Source organism: Chamaea fasciata, unplaced genomic scaffold, assembly GCF_029207755.1.
Source record: "Chamaea fasciata isolate MVZ Bird 193981 ecotype frontalis unplaced genomic scaffold, bChaFas1.0.hap1 SCAF_2, whole genome shotgun sequence".
Lineage (NCBI taxonomy): Eukaryota > Metazoa > Chordata > Aves > Passeriformes > Sylviidae > Chamaea > Chamaea fasciata.
In genome coordinates this window covers 2,297,506-2,322,676 of record NW_027094087.1, presented here as the reverse complement: position 1 = coordinate 2,322,676, position 25,171 = coordinate 2,297,506, and the positions used below count along the sequence as shown (strand labels likewise).

The 25,171-nt window shown below is 41.7% G+C and overlaps 1 long non-coding RNA gene across 1 annotated transcript in view; it reads right to left on the bottom strand.

Annotated features, from left to right (window-relative positions):
- LOC136304049 (uncharacterized) overlaps nt 1-25,171 on the bottom strand; it is a 110,367-nt gene that overhangs the window by 46,164 nt on the left and 39,032 nt on the right. The window contains exon 2 of the long non-coding RNA XR_010724349.1: nt 1,554-1,659. This is a non-coding gene — a long non-coding RNA (uncharacterized lncRNA). The remainder of the gene's footprint in view (nt 1-1,553; nt 1,660-25,171) is intronic.

The following is a 25,171-nucleotide window of genomic DNA, read 5'->3' as shown; positions in this document are numbered from 1 at the left end:
CAGAATCCAAGCCTGAAAAGCAAGCTAAAACCTGCAGATGGCCTCTTCCATTTCCAGCAAGAGGCAGGGGAGGAGGGAGATGCAGAGTGGGCAGCTGCTGAGGCAGAGCTAATCCGAGAGGACAGTTCCTGCTTATTATAGAGGCACTGCTGATAATAAAACCCGAATCAAACCGCCGACCGCAGCCCAGCGGAGACTCCCCGCTTCTTTAATTTTTAAACTTATGGAAGCTCTTGACACTGAGGTGGATCAAATATCCCTAGTTAGCGTGCAAATACTTACTTAAGCAGCCCAGCAGGCCCCGATCTGGGCAAAAATTTCAGGTGAGCGCTGTGAAACAGCCCCTAATTATGATGTTCCATTACCCCCTTTTTTTTTTTTTTTTCCGAGCGCCACAATTGGCCCTAAGCGGTCACGGCCGATTTATTTCAATTAGTTTTTCACGGGCTCGGAGTTATGACAAATTCATGTTATGGCTGCACGAAATTGGTGGCAATCACGAAACCACCAAAACATCAAAACATCGGGGAGGTGGCTCAAATCCCTGGGCTGGCAGCAGGGAGGAGAGCCTGACAGAAGGTGGGGAGAGCATCACTCCAGCTTCTCCTGGGTGTTTCCTGCCCTTCTAAAGGCTGGGAAAAAATTTAAAAGTGCCTCCTCTAGATGGCACTGGGAAAAGAAGGTTGTGTTCCAGTGCTCCAGCAAAGAACAGCTCTTTGGATGCAGACTATTTTATGTTTTGTTGTCTTTTTGTCTCTGTCCATACAGCGGCTGGACGTAAAAAGCAGTTGTAGAAACTGCGCGCGGTTTATATCGGTTATATCTAAAATAATTCTATCAGAAATTGCATCTGAAGAAGCAGGAATTGGAAACGCAACCAACAAATTCCATTTATGTCAGTAAAAGAAAAAAAAAAAAACACTTTTAGTCTACCCACAGATTCAAGTGCAATGTCAAATTCAGATGTAAGCAGATTTCTTTCAGAAATCAAAGGAGCTGGATTTGACTCCTTGTCTTTTTAAATAACACCTCTGTTGTAAAAAAAAAGGCATCAGCTTCACACTCTTTAATGTAAGCATTAATTTTAACAGCCTGAAATGTTTGCATGGAGTCATTAATTTCAACAGCCTGTCAGGTAAATTCTAGTGATTGAAATTCACCGATCTTTTACAGATCAAAATACCTCACTTCTTTCCCAAAGTTGACTTAAATCCATAACTCTAGCAATTCTTTCCTTTCTTATCTTTCCCTTTCTATACCACAGAGGAAAAAAAAAAACCTGACACCGCTAAAGAAAAATGTTGTGATATTAAATGGTAGTAATCTATGACATCTATTATGATGCAGTCTCATGGCATGATTATATTGATTTTCTGTGGGATATGCAAGTGCCTGCACCATAAACATTGCCATAAATTAAGCGACAGGAGGATAATTTCCATAGTAGTACAAGGAAATTAAAGCTATGTGGAAACTTTGCTATATCCAGGAAAACTGCAGGTAAAAGCGCGGTTTGGTTTTTAAACACTAGGGGCAAAAAAGTACCCACATACCTCAAATTACTTCAACAGCTCGCTGTTTCAGTTTACCTTCCAGAAGAATATTTGTTTTCTCAAAATATTGGATTTGCGTCTGCTAGAAGAGCTGGTTGGACATCTTCTGGAAAAAAAAAAAAAACAAACAGTTTTCCATTTTAAAAACATGAGCTCTTCATACAAATGAAGCGGTTAGGATAGTCAGGAGCGTGACTATTCTGAAGAAATTTTTCACTGAAAGAATAAAAATACCTTTATTTCTTTATATTTCTTAATCCTTTGTTGAGAGATATACGTGTATACGGGAAGAGCATGAAAACAAATGTTTTATTTCCAGATTAGAAAGCATGAAAATCACTGTTCCACTACCAAAAAAAAAAAAAAAAAAACCAACCCCACATGTTTCAGAAATTAGTAATGTTCTTCGTTAGTCTTGGTTCTCACAGAAAAGCAGTTCTTAGCCCTCCCTAAGTCTGTTTGTAGTAACATTGGAATAAAAAACTAAATCTGTGGAGAAAAAAATTACACCTATAGTGTCAAAATATTTAAGTAAAAAAAATCCCTGAAATAAAACGACCGCATGTCTTTGATTTTCAATAAACATATCCTTAATTTTGCCAGGTTTAGTCAATACTTTTTTAATCCTTCTTCAACTGCAACTGAAGTAATATTAGTAATAAAATATCAGTAATAAACTTGATCTGAAGTTACTAGAAGTGCCAGCACCCCAAGATTAGAACTGTGGCAGAAGTGGTAACTCTAAAACCATACTCAATTTTTTTTCCAGCAAGATTTGCCAATGGAAAGACAGAGAGTCTGATACAGTTTGAGATGAAATAATTAGTGATTTTTTCATTTCCAGTCAAACCCTTAATCCATCAGCTCCATGAGAAAGAGTTACAGATTTCCACAATGGTCATGTGCGACACTTTAGTTTGGGAGTTGTTGAAAAATATTTCAGCTTAAGAATACATTTTCTTCTGAGAAGGAATATTTCCCAAGAGTTTTAAGAAACTGACAGGAAAATGCTTGAGCCTAGAACACTAAATAGTTTCATTTTCTAATGATCTAAAGGAGTTGCCTGGCTCCACAGCAGCACAAGAGGGAGGTTCCTCATACCAAAAGTGCAGATTCACACTACAGAATTCCTCTATTTCTAAAGCAGTGTAATTGCTTTGTAATTTTTTGTTCTGCCTTTAACTGCAAATTAAACATTTGGCAAAAAGGTACTTCTGATAAATATTTCCTGTAACTTAACCCTTCAAGAAGATACAGGCACTCAGGAAGAAATACATCATGCTGCCCAAATTTGAAGAGCATCACAAAAACACATTGTTTAGGTGTCAAAGAAACTTTTTTTTTAAGTACTTTGTCAATGAAAATACATCTATAAAATTTAAATCACTTCCATTCTAAAGAATGTTAAAATATAACTGGGTAGAGTTTCTCAGAGCAGGAAAACATTTCAAGATCTTCTGGCATGCAGGCACATGAAATAACTGCCTTGTGAGGGCACACCTCAGCATTTTCACGTATTGAAAGTTGACAGAATAACATTTTCTGTTATATAAGAACTGTTTTTGTGGGTGAGGAAAAAAAAATATTGAAAACTTTCATTACACAGCCTTGAAATCAAGTGCTGACTTATACGTAGTAAGTAAACTTTTGAGCACGTGTGACATACGAATCAGGCAATTAGCTGAAAGTAGATGCCCCTTTCCATTAAATAAAAATATCAATTAATTGATTAATTAATAAAATAAATAATAATTAAAAAATTTAAAACCAGAAAACACCCAGCTGAGTTCCAGTATGCAGATAGCTAAAATGAGAAATTTCATTTGGAAGGGATCTTCCAGGTGAACCTGGCTAGAAGTCACCTAGTTTCTCGTCACAGGCAAGTGCTGCTCAGGAATGGCTTTAAACAGAGTGTTTACTGGGCTACTGCTGCAGCAGCCCTTTTGTCAGGCTCTGTATTTTGACAGAGGATTCCCATTACAGTCACCGCCCTGATTACTGTGAGGGTACAGTTCAATCAACTTCAGATCCATCAGCGATAACTGGAAAACCCTGAGTACATGTAATCTGCATGTGCTCCCTGTTCAGCAGAAGCCAAAGACATGGAAACAGGATTTCACCTTTAAGCAGAAGCCCAAAACATCACCTTTGAACACCAAAACTTGAGGAAAAGAGCAATTTTTTTAAAAAATTGTTTGGTTATTCAGGGTTTTTTCAGAAGTGGCTCTTTTAGATACACCAGATTGTTGTGTGCACACATCTTCATGTCATTTTGTGTTCCATTGGTTGTGGAAGTTGCTTCTAAGGAAATTAAAGATGCTTTGGTTTTTAGGAGCGCTGCATGCATGCAGATCGCTGTTCTGGCTCAGGGACATAAAACAGCCTGCAGCAAAAAAATGTCCAGCCCAGTCCCTCAGCAATCCGCTGAGAAAATGGGTACTCACAATATTTTTCTATTGTTCCTTGTTTTTTCTCTGTTCTGGCCTGCTCTCTTCAAACTTTGAGTAGTTTCAGTACAAGATCTAAAAAGCATCCAACTCTCTCAGGTTTTCATTTTTTGGTTGTTGCTATTTGAGTCTTCAGCTTTCAGAATTCACTTTCAGAATTTCCAAGCAAACCTCCTCTATTCTTTTCTCCAGTGTTACTGTTCTTTTACAGCCTCTTCCCCAGCTCAGCTCTTACCTTAAGCAGGGAACAGCATAAGCCCACAGAGAATGGAATTTTCTGCTTTTATGGGCTGTTGGTCTTCAATGAAAATTTCTAATATGATCTGTTAAAGTTTCTGCTGAAGAACTTCTGCCAGAACCTGACCTACCTCCATGTTTGAAAAGCTTTTGCAGCACACATTCCTTCCTCAATCTTTGCAATAAAACATTCTGCTCCCTTTATGGCTTTTTTCTTTTTTTTTTTTTTTTTAACTCTGTTTGCACAATCATTAATGACCCTTCCTAGACACTTGATCCATTTTCCATATGACCCATTTGCTCATCTGTTTCTCCAACTGCAAAACCAGAGGTCAGGAATATAATATGCTTGAACAGGAAGTCTCTAACTTTCCAGTCCCAAACATTAGCAAAGTTACACCCAGGATTTTTAATTCGATGCAGCCTTACCAAAACACTAAAGTGAAATAATTTAAGGCAGTCTTTGGAAAATAAAAAAAAAAAAAAAATGGAAACAAATAGAGCAATGCCATGAGTTTTATTAAAATACTGGGTTTCTTCAGGCTGAGTTCTAAACTGAAACCACAGCTTTAATCAACCCTTAATTACATAACCTAATGCACGCCAGAAGTTAAATTCAGCCATCCAATTAAGAGGAAGTATAAGTAAACATGGATTCATTTCTAAGAAGGAAAACATCACAGGGAGGCCATCACTCAATTCAATCGCCTCCCAGGCCTCATGAAAATGAAAATATTTTGCCAGGGTTGTTTTGCTTTCTGGTAAGAGAACTAAGCTTTGAGTTTCAACATTGTTACCTGTGACTGTGGTGCCAGGTCTATCTGGAGGAGAGAAAATTCATAAAAGGTCAGATAAACAACCCAAGAAGATCCTCTGCATGAAATGAGGATAAACCTGTACGATATCAATTCAGCACAAAATACTGAAGTGTTCTTGTAGAAGAGGTTTTGAATGATAGGATCTATTAAGTCCAAAGAACACCCTGAAAAGGCATGTCCTGTCACTGAGTAGATCAGCAAACTTCTGGGTGGATTTCACACGTTGATTTCAAGAGGGAAGAAAGTCCAGAAATAGTGAAATCGGTGGTTTTCTTTGACATCTTTTTCAAGAAGGAAAGATAAACTTTGACTTTTCGGACGAGTGCAAGATATCCAAGGTATTCCAAATACAAATCCAATAATCATTAAAAGTCAGATTGAGGTCTCAGAAAGTCTTTCCAGAAGTTCTCAGTTCACTTTTATTACAGAGTGAGACATCAGTGTAAATAGTCACTCCCAGGAGCCCTTCAACACTTACACTATCACTGGAAACTCTCTTTACTCTACAAGTGCTGAGTAAAGAATTGAAAATTATTCATTCTGCTTTCCAGAGAGTGGGAGCAGGGGAGGGAGAGAAAGATCAGCAGGCTGATGAGGGACTGAGGGAGCTGGGTTGCTCCCTGCAAGGAGGTCGGTATCTTCTCCCAGGTAACAAACAACAGGATGAAAGGAAATGTCCTCACGTTGTGACAGGGGAGGTTTAGATTGCATATTAGGGGGAAAAAAGCCATTTCATGAAAAGGGTGGTCAAGGCCTGGCACAGACTGCCCAGGGAAGTGATGGAGTCAAAACTTCTTTCCCTTCGGGGAATCTCTATGAAGAGTATAAATAAAAAGAGTGAAATTTTGTCTGAAGATGACATCTTTTCCATCTCAGATAGTTTTTTGGGAGGTCTAGAATACCATTCCAACCCACGTAAATTTGTGAGAATAAGAGAAAAAGTGGTTTATCATTACCTGAAGGTTCCTCTGGGCATTTCAGTTTGGTAGAGAAAGATATATTTTTAATTTCTCCACCACCTCCATTCTAAGGAAACCACCTGAGTATTTTTCCTAGGGAAGCATATCTTTGAAAAGTTGGAATTCAATTGACACAGGGCATCTCACAGTAATTCATCCATAGCAGACTCTTATTTAATTACCACAAGTAAAAGCAATAAAATTGTAAATCTGAGGTAGGAAACTACCATAAAGCAGCAACTTATTAATTTTGTAACAATGAATTCCCATCATAGCTTGTTACACAGTTGGGTGTGTGGGGCAGAATCTGTCATTGTGGTGTCTCGGTTGGGATTGTGAGATACCTGGGGCTGGAAGGGACCTCACGAGGTCTTTAAGTCCAACCACTGGGTCCTGAAAGCCTCTAGGGCTGGAGAATTCTCTGAGAAACTGCTCCACTGCCTCAGTGTGCCAATGGGAGAAAAAACTATTCCTTATATGCAACACAAGCAGGTTTATTTCAATTTCTGCCTGCTGTATCTCATCCTTCCAGTGTGTACCACTATGAAATGCCTGGTTTCAAACCATTGTTACTGTATTTTCCATATATCCTGACATGGACAGGATTTAGATCAATTCCTGCTTTCTAAATAGGAGTTAACATCACTCATAAACAATGCAAGCAACTAACTAAATAATATAATCTTCCCAAAATCCTCAGGGCTTTAAAAAAAACCCTTAGAATCATTTTACCCTCAGAACAATGTTTGAACCCAGATTTTTTCTGAAGGGCCAGTGAAATGCCCACACTCCCAGGGTATGAAGGCAGCATGCACAAAGCATAACTGTGAAATATTTACAAAGCTTATAGGTACACAGGCTAGGGAGAATGAATGATTCATGGTAGAAGACATCATCAAACAATAGAAAATCAAGGTAAAAGCAGCAAAAAATCCGTTTTTAAGTCACAATACAACTTTCTGAGTCTGTTCCAGCACGAGACTGGCAGCTCTTTATTTGCTGCCTCCGTCTCTAGCTGACACTTGCTCAAACCTCTCAAACAATATTCTCCTCTAGCTGGGAGAATTATTTGGTTTATTGCTTCCATTATCACACAGTCTGGCCATGAGATTTCAGGCTGTTCATTTCTGCCAGGGCACTGCACAGCACATACAAGAAAACACAGAGACTTCAGATGCTCTCCAAGTCACAGAAGAGCAGGAAAGCTCTAGGCAGTATTGAGACCACCAAAAAAATTAATCCTTCTGGTCAGGAGCAGCTGAAAAAAAGGAAATTCCTCCCTCTCCTCACAGGACCAATAATTTGGAGCACACGCAGGCTGTCCCTTGAGACCCTGGACGCTCTTTGTTTTCAGAAACATCCCTGAAGCTCCTACAGGAATAAATATTTGGGGGGAAGCCTATGCTGCAAAGATGAACCAGAAATCATCGCAAAACTGGAGAAGAAAAGGCTGAGGAAGTCCATATAATTCTGTCTGGCAGTAATCTGTATCCACTTTCAGTAATAAGAAAAATTAAAGCTGTGCAGAACAAGTTATTCTACAAATCATGAGCTCATGTTAACGGCTAAACCTGACCACACAGCCACCAGCAAGACAGTTGTGGAAACCCCTGAAACATACGATCCTGTTTAGCTGCAAATTAAGAGCATCAATGCGGGAATTCCTAGGTGAAGTTTCATCACCTAAATTACATGAGGAAATCAAACTGGGCCCCAGCACTGCCTTTCTGCCCTACGAAAATCCAGCTATGTTCAGCCATTACTGATCAATAGCATTAATTCTGTAGCAGTGACTGCAGCACTTGTCTTTGCTGAGAGATGCAGCACAGTCTGAGACCAATAATCCCATGATACAGTACACGAGCCTTCCAATAAAACACAAGGAAAACCCGTCTGTAAATGAAGGAAATAAATTGTCATTTAGAAAACTAAGTGCCCTAAAATAATCGTGTGGTGCGAGCCCGGGCTCACCAGTGAGCATTCAGAGGTGATTCTCTCTCTGATCAAATTACAGAGCTTTTCAATAATGGTTTTACGACTTCCATTACATTAAATGCCACGGTGCCTTTATCAACAAGAAAAACGGTACCTGCGGTGCCAAGTGCAAAATTTATCAGCCAGCGCCCCTGAATGACGAGGGCACTGCTGGGTGCTGATGCTTTTCCAAACACAGGAATAAATTAGGGCTACTGGGTTGTAAGTAGATCATGAAACGGTTGACTCGAGGCATTATTCACCGTCCTGTGTCTCGTGTCCCTGGGGGTGCAGTATGGCACAGAGCTGCTTTTAGGGAGGGTCCTCCCAGGGTTAATCCCGTGAGGCTGAGGACAATCACTGAGCACGCCATCCTGCCACACAGGGCAGCAGCCTTCCTGAGCAGCCTGGGACAAATCTGGGGGCACATGTTTGAGGACGGACACGGCCTTAGGACGGACAGACACCCTGTCAGGCAACACGTAGATTAAACCACCATCCATAAGTTCGTCAAAAGCCTGGAGCTAAATAAAAGGCTCGTACGCCGAGCTCCAGATCAAACCTACTTTAAAATAAGACATAAATACGCCTCAATCTTTTAACCAAATTGCTGCATCCACTTAAGCATGTGTAGAACAGGAGCAATGATAATGATCTCCTTGTAAGATAAGCGATGACTGCAGAGTATTTTAAAAACCTTTTGATGTTGCTCTACTACAACAAGATGATATCATTCCTATTGTCAGCCTGGGACACTCGAGGCTCTCTAAAAATTATATACAGCTCTGACAAATGAAGGAAGCAGACTGAAATCAGCCAAAGGACAAAAGCTGAGATGCGAAAGCACTAACAAGCAAGGAGCTGAATAAACTCGATTTTTGGCTGAAAAGACTGTTTGAGCCTAGAAGTGAGAATTGTCAGCATTGCCCCTATTGGCAAAATCATCTTGGGATTTCATCTCAGAACACATTGACAAATTTCCTCAAGATGGCTGGGAGGAATTTAAGTAGTTGATTTTGGAAACATAACCTCTAGCATCAAACTTTTCAAGCAGAATTTGATGGTGTGAATAGGGCATCCAAAATTGTGACAATTTTAACTATGATGGACAGATTCTTGGGTAGAATACCAAAAAAGTCCTTAAGGAGGTAGGGACTACAATTTCGGCATCTTACATTTAAGGGATCTAAACTTCTTTGTGTGAAGATAATTTAAATTTTAAGATGTCCTGAAACAGTCCCAAGTAGACAGATGTAAATAATTTATTTTTCTAGTGATGAAATGACCTGAACAGCAACAAGTTTACCCAGAATTAAATATTTTGCTTCATCTGAAACAATGTTTTTCTGATGCTTAAGCTTTCAGTTTCAACCCATTTTGAAAAGCAAACAACAATTGAAACAAGATCAAAAGCACTTGTTTGCAAAGATGACAGTTCTTTAAAAAAGTTATTTCTTGAATTAGGTAGAAAATGAAGGGGTCTGTCTTTTTTTCCCCTCTCAGCATTAAACTACATGGTAGAAAATGAACAGACCAGGATCTTGGGAGCGTCTGTGAGTGCGTCAAAGCTGGAACATGTTGTGTTCATCTACATCTTACCACATTAACCAGCACTGGATGGTTAAAACCTCACCCTACGTGTTCTTTCCTTGTTACAATTCCTACAGCAGGAATTTTAATGGACAGAGGAACATCTGCTAGCTTGAGATCTGGACATCTGTTTTTGCATGAAGTCAGACTAACACAGCAGGGAGGCTTTGGCCAATATTTGCCAAAACAGGATTTTTCATCTCAAACAAACACACACTGACCAGATTTCTGGTAGGACTGGGGGGAGAGGCACTTGGGGAATCTTCTTCCTCGATTTCTTTTTGGTTTTTTTCCATTTCATTTTACTTTCTTTTTCCTCCCTCCTTTCTCTGATGCCCTGTTCCAGAAAAGCATCACCTAGGGAAAAAAAAATCTACATTATTTGATTCCTATTTCAACTAAGTAGAACTCGGTCCCATGCCATCATTTGGACATTGTAGTTTCACATATAATTAAGAAGAGCTTCTACTCCATGCCTAGGGGTGACACAGGGGCCAGGGAGCCACAGGGTCACTTTTATCTGCCCTGAAAAGTTCTTCGGACTGGGCACCCTGAACCACAGAACTTTGCCAGCATAACAAAAAAGGACAAAACACAAATTAATCTCACCTTTTTTTCTGTGGGACAGAAAATTTTACTTTCCTCTTCCCTCCCAAGTCTTAAATCCCTCTGATGAAGTAGAACCAAGGCAGCTGTTTCCTCCCTGCCAGGCTGCAGAGGTGACTGAGTGCTTGGGGACATGATGGGATTGCCCATTTGGCCAAAAAGAGGAACAACCAGATTTTGAACATAAACCAGAAAATAAATGATAACAGCACCTCCCCACATCTGTTAGGCTTTTCCAAATCCTGATATATGATCCCTTAAATTTCAGGGGTATTTAATCCCAAAAGGAGTTGAAATAAAATTACTTTTATTGTCATCTGCTTTACTGTTTATTAAATTAAAGATACCCCCTGCAGGTGCTGCTAGGACTTGATTCATGCCTTCAAAACGTCACAGAGAAGGTGCAAGACTTTCTTCTTGCACAGTTCCTCCTATTTTAGGGTTTAAAAATGCTTTAAGCTATCACATCTCTGCCGAGCAACGTTACCTCAGCTGTGGATGTAAATTGGTGAATAAAGCACTGAAACTACCTGGGCAGAGTAACTCAAAAGAAGAGTTTAGAGTCGTGGTTTCCAGGTGCCCCATGACAATCCTCCTCTTACAAACCCAATTCATTTTTTTTAGTTGGAAAATCAGACAGCATTAGCATGTTTTCCTTGAGAAACAGAAGCCAACAGATTTTGTACGTGCTGCTTAAACACTCACAAAATCAACTGCACCGGAGCACCATGATTGCAGTTTATTAAGGCATAAGGGCAGGTAGAATCAGAGAATATCCTGAGTTGGAAGAGACCTACAAGAATTGAGTCCAACTCCTGACTCTGGGTGGGAAAACCCAAAAATCACACCAGGCGGTGCATAAGGGCATTGCCCAAACACTTTTTGAACTCTGTCAGGCTGGTGCTGTGCCCATTCCCTGGGCAGCCTGGTCAATGCCCCTCCACCTTTTCCTGATACCCAACCCAAGCCTCCCCTGACACATTTAATCATTTAAAGTGAAGAGAAAGGACACAGGTATCTTTTCATTATGGTTTGGAACTCTTTCCTCTGCCACGGCCTCCAGTTAAAACTTGTTTCCTTGCAGTTGTGACCAAAGAAGCTGGCACTCGATGAGAAATGTTCAGAATTTCAGCCTCTCCAGAGTTTTAAGAGACAGATATTGACCTCTCCAGAGATAATTGAAACTTGTCTTCCCTTTTTAAAATGAGTCATATATCCCTTTTTAGCCTTCAAATCCATCAGAAGAAGCAACCGAATTTCTCAGAGGCAGGACATGAACCATCATCAAAAAACTTGAAAGCTGATGCTAAATCACTAAGTGCCAAGTGCCTTCCTTGCTCTGATTCAATAAACCAATCCCACAGTGAAAACAAGTGCAAGGACCATCCATTTCAGCATTCCTTAGAGAGTGGAGAAACAGGAAATTAGGAGTGTATCTTTCTGCCTGCCAGCTGGAGACAAAAACTGAAGAAAAGATCTACTAATGAGGTAAAAAGGAGTTGAACATGTTCTGGTTCCAGAGTAGGTAGCATCCTCAAAAAACGCCACTGAAAAGCTTTTTTTTTTTTTTTTTCATTTTCTCACTCTTGAGAATTGAGAACTGCAGTAAAAATACACACAGGGCCCCTGTGCATCAACTACCCACAGGCTGATGTAACTTAATAGTGATTTGGCACCTGCATTCAAAATCTAACTTTTAAAATTTGGAGATCACTAGGGCAAAAATAAATGGCAGGTCTGGAAGACAACTATCTATTAAAATAAGGCATGGAAACAAAAAAACCCCACATTTCTGGGAGATAAAACCACCTGCATTGACCAGTTTTGTGACACCAAGGTATTTCAGAACTTTTCCTGTAGGTATTTAATCAAATGTCGAAGTGAACTGGCACCCTACTTAATCATATTGATTAAATGGAGTCAAAATGTATCTATTCTAAAATATGTGTTTTTTTTCACATATGAATCAAAGTTCCTTTGAGCTTTATCCAAAAGTAATTCAAGGGTCTTTTCCTTAGCTCTTGTTCTAAGGGTGACACAGGAGATTGTGTTGTTCCCAAGAAGTTCAGTTTGGAAAAATGGTAAGGACACAAATTAACAGCTAACAACCAATGAAATAAACCTAAACAAAGCAAACAAATGGGAAAAAAAAACCCAAACCAACCCAGAAAGAAAAGCCCATGCAGAACTAAACCAGAACACCAACCACCCCTACATTAAAAAAAAAAATTTCCAACCATGCGCAAAAAAATGTCTTGCTTCAAAACATACAGAACAAAACAAACAAAAACCCAGCGCCCAGAAAAACTACCCATGCAGGGTAAGAAAGAAAATCCCAGATCCTTTCAGCCCTACAGAAGCTCAGATCCACAACATAACTAATACACAAGAGCGGTAACTATCACAAACACATTTTTCTGTGGGTTAAAAAAAATGCATTTTGCATTGACCTGTCTACCAAATGTAAGCAAATCCTTAGTTTTATAATTGAACTCCTAATTTCAGCTTACAACAGGCAGGTAGCAAACAGATTCCTGAATGGAGAGATCTGGGTTTTTTTGCTGACAGGCCCTCATTTATCAGTCAAATGATAAAGGCCAAAAGAGCTGTGCCAGTTTTGCCCTTTACACTCCGCAGAGTCCCACGGAAGAAACATTTTCTCACACCGCACATGTGGATATACTTATTATACACACACGTAATGCTTCTATATTAACTTTTAATCCGAACTTTTTTGTTTCCATGGAAACAGCAGCAAGCAACTCTGTGTCAAAGTCCTGATGATTTCTTCATGAGCATGAAATGGATGAGCATCTGCTGGAAACACAGATTAAAAAGGACTGACAATGGGAAAGCAAATACTTTCCCTAACTTCAGGTTTTGATACCCTTTCTTTCAAGAAATATCTATGGAAAAGTCCAAACGAATTTCTGGATTAAACTAAAATCCATCCAGGCACACTTTTTTTTTGAGAAATGAGAATCTGGAGATGAAGGGTTAGCTAAGAAGTGCTTACCCAAAATTATTTTGCACAGATCTACAATGCAGAGCAGCAATAAGAATCTAAAAACTCCAGTTTCCAAGTGCGGACTGTTGCATTTTGGATACATTTTGGGTATTCCCAATCAGCGGCATCGCTGGCAGGATCAGAACTGGGAGCTAAACAGGTCTCCACCAAAAGTGCCAAACAAAAATCCTTTGATAAACACTGAAACACTTTCCACATCAGAAGGACCTTCAACATAACTGTTTTTCTCAGTAGGGACCAATAAACACACCTCAATACTTTGTCAGATTTCTGGTACAAGTCAACAATTAGTAGAAGAGGAATGAAGATATTTTCCAAAAATTTAGCCTAAAAACCAGAGTGAAACATATCCAAGCTGGATGTTTCACCCTTCAAACGCTTCTCATGCAAACATTGGTACCTACCACCAACACTCCCAAGTGTTAGCAAGAGTTTCGTGGGGAAGGCAGCAGGAGCACTTGGCATTTATAAAGCTCTCCCAAAGTCTACACATTCCTTTTTTAATATTTCTATATTTACACACTCTGTAACCTAATATGCAGAACTTTAGTAGCTTCAAGCACCATCCAAAGGCAACGTGTTTGGAAGAAAGAGCCCACCTAACACGTTCCCTGAACTTATTAGCACACAGAACATCATGTTTCAAACAGGAAAAGGGATGTTAAAAAATTACTCAGGTCAAATCCAAGTAATTAATACAGATTAAAAAAAAAAGTCAGCAGATCTGGGAAAACACTTGAAAATAATTATTTTATCATCTTACAGACTATTTCTGCTCTATGCCAGCCTTTTAAATAATAATAATAATAATGTTACATGAGAAGCAGCCTTTAATCCAAAGCTCTGCATGTGTGAACTGCAGACTTTGAACACTTGCACTCTTTTTGTGGATATGAAAGGGTGATATGTGGGCTTTGATCCTTTAATAACTCCGCTAAGAGGGTTTAGCCGTACGAATTAATCGTCGGGGCTTCTGAAAAGCATTAATTAATTCCACTCTGGAAATTATTATTATTATTATTATATAACCACATTACATAAGCCAGGGCATCCCAACTTTTGCATTCATCCGGTGACTTCTGTGGAAATCTTGAGAGCTGCTCTGCATGACAAGGAGCAGAGAGCCCTGCACAATACGCTTGGACACTTAACAAGTGGAACGCTCAAATCGCATTACGGCAAAAGTAACAATTTAGGGGGACGCCCTCAAAAATTCGGTGGGAATAATTAAAGGCAACTGAAATATGACTCGTTTTCATTTTCTTTGAACTAAGTGAGTTAGCACGATATCCTTTGTGTTTTTCAGACAGTATTAATTTTCAGGACTGTGAGGGGGGGGAAGGCCTGCAGGGCAAACTTGAAAAAGATTAGTCTAATTCAAGTCCTGCGTACAGAAGAGAGAGTTTTATCTGTCAGTTTGAAAGAGAACTTTAAAGAGGTTGTGATATGGAGTGGAATTATCACCACTATTAATTGCACAGGCATATTAAAAAGACCCTGGAAAGTGACCTCCTCTAATACAGAGAATGCACGGAGAAAAATATGTCTTAATCTTCTTTTCTGCGCCGAGATAAATGTCAAGTGTATCTATCACCTCAATTAACCATAGGAAAAAAGCTGTCAAAATCTAATTCTTTTTTTGACAAGGCGTTTATTCTGAAACCAGCAGAGGGAGAAACAGGCACTTGTATTAGAAAGAGATGAGTGTCAAAGGGTTCTGAAACACATGGTGAGTTTTCCATGTGCGAAATGCTGATTAGAACCATGGTAAATCAGTGCTAGTGTGTTCTGGGTTTGTTGCCTGAGCTACAGGGAAACCGAGGGCTTTGTGGCACGGTTTACTTCAGCACTGAGGTTACACTAACAAAGGAATGCTTTTCAGCTACAGCACCATGCAAAATGCAAAAGACCTGATGAAATGAAAGGACCTGAACTTCAGGAACATTTAAGGCTGTTTTACAGGATATTGTAAAACATATTTGTTGTGATAGTTTATTTGCTCTTTGATTTGTTTTTTTTTTTTCCTTTAAATGGAAATGAAACCTTTTTGTGCCTTTTCCTGTTACATCCATGTGATCTCCTCGGGGTATTAGGATGGATTCACCTCTCATTAGCTTGAGTCGCACACCAAGTTTTCTTCTGCTACCCTTGAATTTTGCAGAAGACCAATAAGAGGCGTTGCAGGAAAAAAAAATTATATTTACACGTCTTTCATAACTGAGCTCGGAAAGCAAAAGGAGTGACCTACTAATAAAACTTTCATATTAACAGCAGCTTGAAAGAATTCTGCCACGTGATTGGTACAACCAAACGTTGCTTCAGTGAGAAACCATGCAGAAGAGGAAAGCTGCCTATTTAAAGCAGTGCATTTAGAAAGAGCAATTTGGGATCGTGAGACTGCCTGAAAACCATCCAGATTTCTTTATTTTCAGAATTTGATGTGTGCCTGCGTATCTGTGTGTGCATTCAGGTGTTTGAGACTCCTGCCTATAAGAAGAGAGCTGTTTTTAGAGTTACAGTAAAGCTTCTTGTGCAAAGCATTAATTTTAAGGAAAGAGAGGGATGACTGTAAGAATTGAGATGGAAACGCAGTAAAGCTCTGGGATTTTCCAGCCTCCGGTGCTAAACCATACCACATTTACCAGGAGGAGATGAGTCTCAGGGCAGTGTATGATGTCCTTTGCCACCACCCTTTTTCCAGGAACAAACGACGCCCAGAAAAGCCGGATGTGCGCACTGGAAACGTACGTGACCTACGGTGTCTGTCAGAAGATGGAGGTGCACTCAAGGATTAAATCAATTGCATCTCACAAAAAGGACAGGCTTCCCTAGGGAAAGCTCTGGGATTGCTTGTCAGCTGTAGCACAACTGAAAAACAACAGATCAGTCCTCTGCTTGTTTATGTTGTCACATGCTTCTGAATTCAGTGGCACTTTGTCATCTCGTGTCACAACTGGCTCCCTCTTTCCACACGAGTCATGCAAATAACAGATCATAAAAGTGTAATAATACAAACAGGAGTCCTCAAGCAGGTGCCTGCTCCACTTTTTTTTTTTTTTTCTTTTTGCCCCTGTTTTAAATATCACTCCAAAACAAAACTTGGCCAAGTCAGAACCATGTAAAGTATGTACCTGTTCCAAAAATTCTGTTAATATGAGCAGTGCATAAGCCACATAGTCCTGCTGGCCACGATGACAGCATGTGTATGTCTGCTAATATAAAATTATTCAAAAATAAAAGCAACGCAAATATTTCTCAAAATATAGATCCTGCAACTTGAATTATTTTTAGAAAGTACAACAAAGCGAACAACCCTTGTGCAAATATTAATTGTAAAATAGAGCGTTTTAGGCAATAAACAGACTTTGAGAACTGAGAAATTTTCCTGTTGTTCTTTTTTAAACCCAGCCAAAGGAATTTAGATTTAAAAAGTCTTGGTATAATGGATGATGATATGAATAAAGTATAAGATGATCAAGAATGTATAAAAGTGTGTTTACTCTTAATTAATCATTCAATTCAACATTCTCTCCTATTTCTTAAGGTGCAAACACCCAGGAGCCCTCAGTTAAAACGGGTAACAGCAGAGATTCACTTTCCCATTTCCCACACACTGCATCAGCTGTGCCAAGAATAAAACAAAATAAAACCCAACCAAACCAGCCCAAGAACCTGGAAGTCTCCTTGGATTCCAAGAAAGAAAAGTGCTAGGCAATGAAGCTTTAATAACACATTTTAAATTAGATCTAAACACACAGAAAAGGTCCAGGGCACCCACTGAGCCTCAGCAGCAAAGTGAGATAGTTCAAACTTGTTCAGTCCTGCTTTGGACTGCAGACTAACCTTCCTTAAAATGTAGATCTTGTGAGGTCAGAATGTGCACTGAGTTCACCTGGCTCACCCAATGCCCCACAGTTCCTGGCTCACAGCATTTCTGTGCGTGTCAGGACAGGGGGCTTGTCCTTCAGGGACAGCAGAGGCTGCAGGAGGCATTTGGGTGTTGCTAAAAGTAAAACCATTGAGGTGTTTTAGCAGGGCACAGACAGGACACAGCTGGTGGAGATACAGCACAGATTCCTGCCATGAGAGGAGGAGATGAATGAGAAATACAGAAATACAATCCCACCAGGACTGCTGGCATAAGCCAAAGTCCTCCATACTCAAGAGGCCTCGTGTGACCTGGCACGTGCTGGTGCAGAAGCAGGGCTGGGGCACACAGCAGAGAGGTTCCCCTGCAGATCTGGCAAGGCAGCTCGTGTCTGGCCAATATATTCTGCACCAGCAACAAGAACCTGAACCACTGCTGCTCTTTGGTTCTGATGCAGGTGCTGAGAATTCATCAAAAACAGTTCAAGATCCCATCCAGCCAGAAGAAAATACGACTTTGAACCAGCTAGGGTCCTGATCCTCTCTGATTCCTGCTACTGTGTTCTCCTTTGCCCTTTTTACCCCTCTTTTCCTGGATCTACACTTGCACTGAAGGGCATTCTTAGGAAAGAAGCTTCCATTATCGAATCAGGGCACATGCTCAGCTCCGCTCACTGCTCACCATATCACAGATCATCATGTAACAGCTCCACTGGTGCTGGCACTCATTTTAAGGCAGCAAGAGAGACACTGGACAGTTCAGTCACTGCTCCTGTGTCCCTGCCTGAGCTACAGCCCCTGTCTGGCAGGCCACCAAACAGCTTGTCTCGAGCTGTAATTTCTCACCCACTCAATCACCCAATTTTGCTGAAGTTAATACTCCTTCCTGACACAGGCTTTACCCAGCTAGCCCGTGCCTGAGCAGGAACACAGCAAAACCTCTGTATTCTGTCTGTTTTGAGGCACCTGAGGCACTGACAGGATTTAATTCACATGTGGATAGTGGCATCATGATACAGGACTGACCCATTCCGAGCTCTTTTGAGCAGAATTTCATAAAACTCACTTGCATTTAAATCCTGAAGCTTTCCTCTTGTCTGAAAAAAAAAAATTTACTCTTAAAGAGAATTTCATAAGGTCGTGGTGTTTGGACCCCTCCATCCTGGGAAAGAGACAAGATCTCAGATTTTAAGAACAGTATCCATATGACTTAATGAGTTCAGGGAGCTGGAACAGATATGAGGGCACTCTGAGGGGATTCTTTAGGGGAGAGATTATTAAGAAGCAGTGTTTTTGCTTTAATCACAACTGTAAAAGCCTGCTCAAAGCACTTGGTTACTTCATACACGTTAAAATTGTGAGAACAAGGGCCCTTAACTGCAAGGGCCAGAGCAGAGTGTGCATTTCTGCAACCTGACTCAGACCCTGCCATCCAAATACTCTGAAGAGTGTTCACTGTGGAGGGGCCTGAGCACTACAGTGAACAACTCTTAGCTAGAAAAACCTGGTTGAACTGCCACCAGCACACTTCTGTCATAGACCAAGCCTAATATAACACAGAAATAAAAATATTTAACTAGACATTTTGGTTCAAATACCTCTAATCAGTTTCCAGTTAAAACTAGTAAATATTAGGCAACTGTTTTCTTTCACTGAGGATAAAATAAAAATCCTATCTGAAATGTGCAGTGTTTGCCTTCCCCATTTTTGTTTTTGTGTCCCAAATTGGAAAATTTAAGAGGGTTATAGAGATAGAAGCAGGATTAGCAACCCAATAAAATTTTACAGTGAACAGGAAAGCATGAAGATTTGTATAAATATTTGCAGAAACTGAAAAGAGCAGATGCACAATCAAATAAACCAGAGCATGTGTACACGCTTGCTTTTAAAAGAAAACATTTCTATCCCAACCTCAAAAAATAATGAGACAAAGAGAATGCTTTCATCAGCTGGACAGCTCCACAATCTTTCAGCAGTCTGAGTTTGTTGCCAAAATAAAAATTATTAGGGAAAAATATCTTTATGGAAAGAAGCTTCAAAGCGTATCCTTGTCAGTGAAGACTTGAAGGTTGGTTTGTCTAAAGAGACAATATACCCTGCATTGATAAATACCTATGTAACACAGCCCTAAAAGTAACTGTATTGAACCCAAAAAGCAGAAAAAATCAGGTGAAATTACACTGGCATCATGTCAAGTGTCCACACCGACACCAGCTCTGTTCCCTGAGAGGCTGGGCCCCTCTTTCGAGCAGATATCCCCAATTCACGTGTCTGCATCGCTCCTGTCCTCCCTCTAATATGGTTTTGCAGAGCCGTGCCAGTTCCTACTGAGTGTGAGAAGATTCACAGAGTGTGAAATCTTGCAAACTAAATGAGCCATAGGGGCAGCTTGCACAAATCCCATACGATCAGAGTGGTAACCCAGTCCTCCCAGTATGTTATTTCCATTATTGGCAATAGCAATTATTCAGGCAAAGCAATGACAGAGTAAACCCCTCGCTCCGAGTGTTTGCCCAGCGCCGGCTCTGAAAAAAAAAAAGGATTATTATGTTTTTCCAGGCACAAAGGACAACTGTATGCTAATGTCCCTCCCTTCCCTTCGCTAAGCTGCAGGGAAAGAGGCTTGTCAGGCTCCTGGACGGCTCACACTAATGCAAGGAGGCTCTCTCAGGCAGGCAGGCTGCAGAAAATGAGCTGAGGCATCTCGAGTGCCACGGAGTTTTGATGGCAGCTGGAAGGGAGGGACCTGCCAGTCAGGGGGAGCCCCAGGCTGGGGCACAGTGCTGGGGAAAGGGGTTTAGTGGGAGCTTTCTGCCACTCCTTACTGCCCAAGGAGGGTCCAAATTTGCTGTCCAGCATGGGGAATCTTGGAACCGTGCCCCCACTTTCCCCCCCTAAAATGCACCAGAGCAACCAGAAAATTTCAATTTAGAAATTTTCAATTTCTAGCTGTGCTAGAAAGGAAAGCAGTATTTCCAAGTGATGACCACACAGAAAACCTCACAGCAGACACTCATTAAAATGCACAGCATAATAGAAGAATTTACCTCGAGGAAGACAAAAGAATGGAAGGACAGTTAATAAAAAAGTGTCTTATTTCCGAAGGAACTAACAGGTGAGAAATTGCATTTTCACAAATGAGGTGACTGTTCCTTGACAAACATGTTGAAACAGGTTTTAGTTCTACTTCATTTATAGCTACCTTCAAATAGAGTACTGTGTGTAGTTAACATGCACAAGTTGCTTTGAAGGCTTTGCTTTTGGATTCTGGTTTTTTAAGGGGTTGGGTGAGTTTCTGAATTCGGGATTTTGAAGGCTCATCTTTGTGACATTCTTCGAAGAGCTGTAGTTTGGATTTGTTTTCTCTCTCTTTTTTTTTTTTTTTAATTAAGCGAAACATTATGTCCTGTTAAATTTTTTCCAATAAATTTAGGAGCGGAAGAAAGGAAAACCACACCCCAACATAACATTGAAACATTTGTCTGCCCAAATATAGGCATGCATTTGGCTAAGGAAAGATGTCCTGTTTGCAATCAAAATCAGAGATGACAATGACAAGAGAAGTGGAAGGTGTAGGACAGGAAACCTTTGACAATCCGTCACCATCTGCTCAAATTTCACCACAAAAAAAAAAATGAATCTGTGCAACTGAACCTTGAGGAGACAGTACGAGAAGATTTTCAGATGCTTTAGAACAAAGATAAAAAACACTGATTAAAATTCATTTTGAGTCCCAGTACGCTCATTTTCAACCCACCAGTTTGAGCAAGTTTTGCAGAAACACTTGGCACAAAAACCTTTTAACCTGTTACAGATCAAGCGTGAGAAAAACTGTGGGCTTATCCCCGAAGCTGAGAATTCAAGTAGTTCCACACCAGGTGAGTGCAGTAACACTATTTAAAATGAGCTTCATCAAGATAGCCTCAAGATTTACTTCTCTTAAGGTAGCATCGAAATATTAAAAGAAAGTAAGCAGTGCTGCAACCATGATTATTTTGGGGTTCCTTCCCTGCCTGTGAGTAACACGCCTTCCATATTTAATTACGGATACACTACTGCAGACACACCACAGATTAATGACTGGGGAGGAGTCCTTGTGAATCATGCCACGTACAACTGAGTTCCTCCTTCTTCCACTCTCAAGGCCTACCTCTAATGCTTGCTCAATTAGGTTTCCCTGTCAATACCCTAAGAAAATATGATGCACAGAATGAAGGTGATCTCAGTGATGGCATCAATACTTTCAGTGTAATGAACATGAGCAATGAACTGCTCTAAAATTAATGTCAGTTTTCTGGGAGTTTCTCTTTTTTTTTTTTTTTTTTTTTCCAACTTTCTCCTCTCTTTTTGTATGCATAAGGTTTGGGGGCCAGCAGTTCTTTCTTTCTTTTCTGGTTTATGCAAGGCTCGGCTGGGACAGGGCAGGGTTACAGGGCTGGCACAGAGGACCTGAACCAAGAAGGACCAAGCACATACACAGAGATCTGAGGGGAAATCCCACAGCTCCATTCAGTCTGGGGAGATCATTCCCTGCCCCCAGCTCTGGCTGCATCCAAAGACCCACATTCACCTCTGGGAGGAGAAAGAATCAAGCTGCAGACCCCACCACCCCAAAACAGCCTCGAAACCACAGCTGTGACACAAGTCCCTTTGCTGCATCATTCAGTTTTATAGGATCTTGAGCACTGCTTCATTACATGTCCTAAATAGAGCTCTAATATTGAGACGTCTTGATTCATCTTTTCTATCTGGAGATGACCACACATTGCTTTAACCAGCCTTGCAAACTAGCCCCAACCTAAATAACGAGCATCAGAGAGATAAAAGACTAGAGCTTTTTGGTGGTTGAAAAAGAAATAGACAAATAACATGCTTCTAAACATTTTGGAAAAGGCTCAAGCTTTGCCGTATTTCAAAACCAGTAATTATACAGACATTGTTCAAGAGAGATAAAAATTATCTTTCAACAGGAGATTCTTAATCAAGACTGCAAGATTTAACTTTCTCCCTAAAAGAGGTGCTGTGCTGCAGTCATCTTTCACTGGGCCTGGTAAAAAAAGTTATCAAATCCATCTGCATTTTAGGTCAAGATGAAGTAAAACAGCTGAAAGTGATCCTTTCCTGCTTTCATATCCATGTCTCCAAAATCTAGAAGCTTTTACTTAGTTCACTTGGAATCAAATCATCAGGAAGCAATTAGCCTTCTTAAAATGGAAAAAAGCTACATCATGCTCACTTATTTTTTAATACCTCTTATCACATACAACAGGGAATAGTCAGGATAACGGGAGAAAAAGATCACTGCTCACAATGAAAAGCATTCATTAGGCAGATACACAATACACCTCAGAGAAACCCACTGCTACTGCCACCTCATATTGCTGAGCTCTGAATTTATACACACTGTTTAAAGGGGTTTTTTTGGAAATTGGTGCCCTGTTAGTCTCATTACAGCCTCGAGGTCTCTCAGAGCACAAAGGACTATAACTGGATTACTCTACATCTTATTTTAGATTGCTGTGCCTTTGCAAGGCAGGACCTCTTCGTCCTCGGCATTACAGAAACACAAACTAAAGGAGACACGCACAGATACTCAGAGATGGGACAACTAACACTGGCCTCTGGTGGCCTGTGCAGAAACTGGCCGGGCTCTGGAAATGGAAATTTCTGAGGCAGGACCATGCCTTCCTTTGGGAAGACACCCAGGCAGAGTGCCTGGGGCTGTGGTGGTAATTAACCACCTGGCACCCAGGACTGAACAGCCCCAGAAACCCTGAGCTGGGGCTGGTTTTCCCAGGCGCTGTTCAACCTCTGAAACCTTTCCCAGCCCCTCTCCCCGCTCTGGTTTGCTGCAGGAACAGCCGGCTCCCCCAGCTCTAAGGTATCAGGGGTACTTTTGCTCACAGAGTTGAGACACCTCACTCTGAATCAGGCAGTTCTGCGACAAACCTTATAGGGTTGGGCTTTTGGGTGAAATCTGCCATTTTCCTCTGCGATCTGAAATGTAGGGATGCAGCCAGCGGGGATCCCGAGTGTCCCTGCTCCCAGTACTTGGATCCCTTTTCCAGGTGCCTCCCTGCCAGCTCACAAGGACGCCCCTCCTTCCCCAGGGGACTGGGAATAGTATTGCCATCCCCTGTAGCACCAGGACAGCCTCAGAGAACAAACGCAATTGCTTACTCATCGTTAACACCTAATTTTAGGGGGAGGGAGATTTCGCACCAGCAGTTCATCTGTAGAACACTGGGAAAAGTTTTTGGAACTCATCCGAGTGTGCTCTGGAGAAACTGCTGGGGACGCTCCCTGTTATCTGACACTTCTGAATGGAAACGTCTTGGTCCTGTGCATCGCTTTCGACTCCCCTTTGCTACTCCCAGATAAGCAGGCTTGCCCTGATATTTTCATTGGGTCCATGCGGTGCAGTTGCAGATACCCCCTATTTTATCACGGGAACAAGAATTCCCCTAAGCTGCCTCCTGCTAACCAGAGAGGAAGAAATTAGCCAAGGGCCCTGGTAAGCAATGCCCCAGGTAATTCATGCCGCCCAGAGCTTTGCAGGAGGTGGGATCTACTGAATCTTTTGTGCGCAGCAATGGCAAATGCCCTTGCTCAGCTTCCCAACAGCTGGGGTAGAATTAGTCTCACAATTTCCTGTTTATTTCAGCCGTGCATCCCTTTAAAATAAGAGGCAGGTTCCTCTTTTGCACAGATTAGGTGAGAACGCAGTCAGACAGCGGGAGCTGGCTGGGACAGAGCTCCAGACCACCAGAGTGGTTCTCCTGGGGCATCTCTCGGCCCAGCCGCATTTCCCTCGCCCCTCACTGCTGCAGGCACGGCTCAGCACCAGCACAGCCACCTGGCAGCCCACAGGAGACGAGCTGGGAGGGCCAGGTCCAGCACATGGGCTTCCCAGGCGCAGCTTGGATCAGGGGCATTCATCCTTCTGCTGCGCTGACAACACCCGACCGGCAGCCACACAACATCCCCACTGTTCACCGCGGAGAGAAAACAACCTCGGAAAGGAAAAAAATACGCACGGGCACTCACGGCCCGACACGCGCTTTGTCTGCTCAGCGAAAGCGCCGGGAAAGACGTGGCACTGGGGCCAGAAAGGCCCAGCACAGCCACAGGACACGCTGAAAGCTCAGCTGGGAGGTGGTGGAGCCGGTCACGGGCGTTAGCGGCGGTGGGAGGGAACGCGGCGATGGATGCGCAGGAACGCGGCGATGGATGCGCAGGAACGCGGCGATGGATGCGCACGGAGCCGCGCAGGAACGGCTCTTTTCATCTGTCAGGACCTGGGGACATGGCTGGGTGACAGGCAGGGCTGGCCAGCGTGACAGAGCACGCTTTCAGCACTTGATCGGAGCCGCTCGCAAAGCGCTGCCGAACAACTGTCAAAGCGGCACCGCCGCTCCGTAGGAGTTATAAAGACGTTTTCAAAGGACAACAATGAAGTGGCTCCGTGGATTGTTAGGAAGAGCTCCACTCGAGCATGAGGGACTTGGCAGGGAACAAAGCATGGAGGCGAAAATATAAGAAGCAGGTGATGAGGATAAATCCCTTCCTTCTCCTACCAAGGAGATCTCATCCTGAATTTTCAAGGAGATACCAAGGGAGGGGCTGCTGGCAGCAGAGGAACTGTACATGGGGCACGCAATAACCACAGAGCTCTTGGGCTATGGGATTTATTTAGGTCACTGGGAGTGCCCATATGGTGCTCCCAGGAAAACCACTGGATTTTAACGCTTCTGTTAGCACTTAATATCAAAGGATGAACCCTGGACTGATGGGAGAAGTTCAGCCTGCACGGGTGCCTCAAGTTTTTGGGCTACTAAAGTTGTCTTTACGAAAAGACCCAAAGGCTTTGTTCTCCCGCATTTCAAAACCTTCCTCAAACAGCATTTGGAGATATTCCCATCCTTCCTCATTCCCCTTTCCTCGCATTCCCAGTGAGTGAGCCCTGATCTTTGCCTGAGCTACACCACAGGCAAGTCTGTGCCTAGGCAGGTCCTGTGCCTTTCTCATCCTGACTCGCTGCATCTGCTGCATTTTTTGGGATGGTCTGGAAGAGGCACAACTATCCACCAAA